This window comes from Eriocheir sinensis, chromosome 63 (assembly GCF_024679095.1).
Source record: "Eriocheir sinensis breed Jianghai 21 chromosome 63, ASM2467909v1, whole genome shotgun sequence".
Taxonomy (NCBI): domain Eukaryota; kingdom Metazoa; phylum Arthropoda; class Malacostraca; order Decapoda; family Varunidae; genus Eriocheir; species Eriocheir sinensis.
Genome location: NC_066571.1, coordinates 9,452,059 through 9,457,058, shown reverse-complemented (window position 1 = coordinate 9,457,058; position 5,000 = coordinate 9,452,059). Strand labels below are relative to the sequence as shown.

Here is a 5,000-nt window from a genome sequence, read left to right as displayed (position 1 = left end):
CCTTGAAGGATGAGCTAAGGAGAGGAGTTACGTCATTAAGAGAAGAGTAGGAGGAGCAGAAAGAGGAGGAGGAGGAGGAGGAGGAGGACAGGTGTTAGCAAACGTAGGTAAGCTTCCACTGTAGTTGTTTTTATGATTATTATTATTCAAGGACAATATATTTATGAGGGAAAAAAGGAAGGAAGGAAGGAAGAAAGGAAAGATGGAAGGAAATGGAAAATAAGGAATGGGAAAAGGAAGATAGAAAAAAGAAAGAAAGTTATTGGAAAGAAAGACAGGTTAACGAAGGACGAAAGGAAGGAAGGAAGGAGGAAGGTGAGAAGGGAAGAAATGCGAGGGAGATTATTTGAAAGAAAAGAAAAGGGAAGGGAAAAGGTCAGCGAAGAAAGTGAGGATGAAAAAAAGGAAAATCTGAAAGTAATTGGAAAAGACCCAAAGAAAGACGAAAGAAAAAGCGAATATGAAAGTAAAAGAAAAGGAAAAGAGGAAGGAAGGAAGAAAGCAAATGAAAGAGAATTAAAGGAAAGTCAAGGAAAATGAGAGGAAAGGAAAGAAATGAGATAATTTGTTGATTAAGGAGAAAAATAACATAGGAAGGAAGGAAGGAAGGAAGAACGTCTATGAAATTAAGTAAAAGGAAAGAAAAGAGGGAAAGAATGAATGAATGAAGGAAATGAAAGAGAAAAACAGGAAAATAAAGAAAGGCTATTTGTGATGATTAAGAGGAAAAATAACATAGGAAGGAAGGAAGAACGTCTATGAAATTAAGTAAAAGGAAAGAGGGAAAGAATGAATGAAGGAAGGAAATGAAAGAGAAAAACAGGAAAATAAAGAAAGGCTATTGTGTGATGATTAAGAGGAAAAATAACATAGGAAGGAAGGAAGGAAGGAAGGAAGGACGTCTATGAAATTAAGTAAAAGGAAAGAGGGAAAGAATGAATGAAGGAAGGAAATGAAAGAGAAATACTGGAAAATAAAGAAAGGCTATTGTGTGATGATTAAGAAGAAAAATAACATAGGAAGGAAGGAAGGAAGGATGGACGGGGAAGGAGGCCCAGGTGAGGGGTGAAGGGTGATGGCCAACTTGTCTTCGTCTGTCTTCAGGAAATTATAGGTTTGTCTATCACGGGTACTTTTGCTTCATCCTTGAATGCTTCCTTTCTTCTTTGCATTCTTATAAAAAAAGGTAAAATTCTGAGGCCATTTTAATTTTTTTTTGTGTGTTTTCGAATTTTCTCTTTTTCTTCGTGTTTTCCTCTTTTTTTCTTCTTCTATTTCTTCTTTTATTTTTTCTTCTACTTCTTTTCCTTCTTCTTATTCTTATTTATTTACTTCCTTCCTTGTTTCCCTATCCTTCCCTTTCCTTTTCTTTCAAATAATCTCCCTCGCCTTTCATTCCTTCCTCCCTTCATTCTCTTCCCTTCTCACCTCACTTCCTTCCCTGTTCCCTATCCTTCCCTTTCCTCTTCTTTCAAATAATCTCCTTCGTCTTTCATTCCTTCCTCCTTTTATCCTTCCCTTCCATCCTCTCTTCCTTCCCTCTTTCCCTATCCTTCCCTTTCCTTTTCTTTCAAAATTAATAATCTCCCTCGCCTTTCATTCCTTCCTCCCTTCATTCTTCCCATCTTCCTTCCTTCCTTCCATTTCTCACTAAATAAAAGAAATGAATAAGAAAAAACACCACCTTCCTTTTACCTACAAACAAACACACACAGACAGACGAACAAACACATCCTTGACCCCGCACACACCTGGCCCCAAGACAACACTGGAGACAGGTGTTCATTCTTGTCTCCCTAACCTATTCATTTTTCATTTCCTGTACTGTTAGAATGAAGAATAATAAAAAATAATAAAACACTGAGATGGTAACACAAGTGGTGGTAGAAGAAGAAGAAGAGGAAGAAAAAGAAGAAGAAGAAACGGAAGAAGAAGATGAAGAAGAAGAAGAAGGAAGAAAAAAAGAAAAATAAGAAGAAACACAAGAAGAAGAAGAAGAAGAAGAAGAAGAAGAAGGAGGAAGAGGAGCACCGAGGTAATAGTGGAGGTGGAAGATGATGGAGGTGGTGTAGATAGCGTCTCTCTAATGGTTGTAGATGACGTAGGAGGAAATGATGGTGGTGAAGGTGGTGAAGGTGGTGATGAAGGTGGTGGTGGTGGTGGTGGTGATGATGAAGTAGAGGTAGTTGAGAGAGAGGTAAGAGTGGTAGATTAGTGGTCAGGAGTAGTGAGGATGTGGTGGTGGTGGTGGTGGTGGTGGTGGTGGTGATGGTGGTGGTGGTGGTCATCCATTCAGGTGTCTATGAATGGAGATGACGTCACACTATATACCTGGTGACCTGCCTACCAACAACAACAACAACAACAACAACAACAACAACAACAACAACAAACACTGGAAGGAGGAGGAGAAGAAAAAGAAAAAAAAAGAAAAAAAAGAAAAAGTGAAGTTGAAAAGGAAGCAGAAGAGAGAGAAGAAGAGAAAGAAAAAGAAGAGATGAAGAGAAAGAAGAGAAGAAGAAGACGAAGAAGAAGAAAGAAGAACAACAACAACAACAACAACAACAACAACAACAAGACGAAGAAGAAAAAGAAAAAGAAGAGGAAGAAGAGAAAGAAGAAAACAACAACAACAACAACAAAAGTAGGAAGTGGGGAGAAGGAAGAGGTATGCAAAGAGGGGTGGGTGGGTGGGGGATGAGGGGAGGGGAGGGAGGGGGCAAGGTAAGGGTGGGTGGGCTGCGGGTGAGGCGGTGAGTAAGGGTGGGCATGTGCGTGTGTGTGTGTGTGTGTGTGTGTGTGTGTGTTCTCTCTCTCTCTCTCTCTCTCTCTCTATCAGTGCTGCCAACAGGTGTGACACGGGTGTTAAGCCTGGCGGGGCACTGGGCAGGTGAGAGGGGAGGGAGGGGAGGGAGAGAGGGAGAGAAGGAGGGAAGGGGGGAGGGAGGGAGGAAGGTCCAGCTAGATTCTTCCTTCATCGTAACGGGAGAGAGAGAGAGAGAGAGAGAGAGAGAGAGAGAGAGAGAGAGAGAGAGAGAGAGAGAGAGAGAGAGAGAGAGAGAAAGGGGGGGGGTGAAATGGAGGTAACGTTTCATGTAATTCTTTTCCAGCCTCAAACTTACCTCCTCCTCCTCCTCCTCCTCCTCCTCTTCCTCTTCCAAATTCTTCTCCTCTTCCTCCTTATTCCTCTCACTGTTGTTGTTATTATTATTATTATTATTATTATTATTATTATTATTATTATTATTATTACATCTTTATCTATTTTCTTTGCTCTTTGTTTGTTGATGTGTTTATTATGTCCATTGCGTTAGTGTGTTCGTGTGTTTGTGTGACCTTCCATCTCCTGCCCGCTTGTTAAATAAATAGATGAGTCAACCTTACGCCTTCCGTACTGGAGGAGGAGGAGGAAGAAGAGGAGGAGGAGGAGGAGGAAGAAGAGGAGGAGGAGGAGGAGGAGGAGGAGGAGGAGGAGGGAAGGATGCCACTCCCCCTGGTTTGTGATTAGAATAGTTAGAGAGAGAGAGAGAGAGAGAGAGAGAGAGAGAGAGAGAGAGAGAGAGAGAGAGAGAGAGAGAGAGAGAGAGAGAGAGAGAGAGAGAGAGAGAGTAACTATAATATAAACACACAGACAAGCACATAAAACAAACATATATACAAACAGAAGGTTATAACGCCCCATGTGTGTGTGTGTGTGTGTGTGTGTGTGTGTGTGTGTGTGAAAAACTGACCCCGTGAAATGCGCCGCCATGGAGGAGGAGGAGGGAAGAGGAGGAGGAGGAAGAGGAGGAAGAGGAGGAGGAGGAGGAGGAGGAGAAGAAAAATTAGGAAGGAGGATAAGAAAAATAATGAAGAAGAATAAGAATAAGAATAAGAAGAAGAAGAAGAAAAAGAAGTAGAAGAAGAAGAAGAAGAAGAAGAAGAAGAAGAGAAACAGTATGAAAAGGATGAAAACAGTATTAGAAGGGTGAGAAAAGGAAGTGGAAGAGAGAGGAGAGGAGGAGGAGGAGGAGGAGGTGCGGAAGGAGGAGGAGGAGGAGGAGGAGGTGCGGAAGAAGGAGGAGGAGGAGGAGGAGGAGGAGTAATTTTGCGAAGTGCTCGACCATAACACTGGACCAGGACACAAGGAAGAGGAGGAGGTGGAAGAGGAGGAGGAGGAGGAGGAGGAGGAGATCAGTGACCAGAACACAACGCTTGCCTCCGGAGTACAAACTGCTGCCGAGGAGGAGGAGGAGGAGGAGGAGGAGGAGAAGGAAGAGGAGGAGGAAGAGGAGGAAGAGAGCGCAATTTTCCTGACCAAGAGCAAGAGAAAGGGAGGTATTGGATAGCCGAGTAAATAAATAACGAGATAAAGAAGAAAGAAAGGAATGAAGGAGTGTTAGAAAGAAGGAAGACAGGCAGAGAGGAAAAGGAAAGAAGAAATTTTGGATGGAAAGGAAAGAAGAAATTTTGGATGGAAAGAAGAAATTTTGGAAGGAAAGGAAAGAAGAAATTTTGGAAGGAAAGGAAAGAAGAAATTTTGGAAGGAAAGGAAAGAAGAAATTTTGGAAGGAAAGGAAAGAAGAAATTTTGGAAGGAAAGGAAAGAAGAAATTTTGGATGGAAAGAAGAAATTTTGGAAGGAAAGGAAAGAAGAAATTTTGGAAGGAAAGGAAAGAAGAAATTTTGGAAGGAAAGGAAGGAAATTTTGGATGGAAAGGAAAGAAGAAATTTTGGATGGAAAGGAAAGAAGAAATTTTGGAAGGAAAGGAAGGAAATTTTGGATGGAAAGGAAGGAAATTTTGGATGGAAAGGAAAGAAATTTTGGATGGAAAGGAAAGAAATTTTGGATGGAAAGGAAGGAAATTTTGGATGGAAAGGAAAGAAGAAATTTTGGATGGAAAGAAGAAATTTTGGATGGAAAGGAAAGAAGAAATTTTGGATGGAAAGGAAAGAAGAAATTTTGGAAGGAAAGGAAAGAAATTTTGGAAGGAAAGGAAGGAAATTTTGGATGGAAAGGAA

General features: G+C 41.2%; 1 protein-coding gene across 2 annotated transcripts in view; it reads right to left on the bottom strand.

Moving 5' to 3' along the window:
• LOC126987005 (uncharacterized) overlaps positions 1-5,000 on the bottom strand; it is a 148,334-nt gene that overhangs the window by 117,988 nt on the left and 25,346 nt on the right. The gene's annotated exons all lie outside the window — the stretch shown is intronic.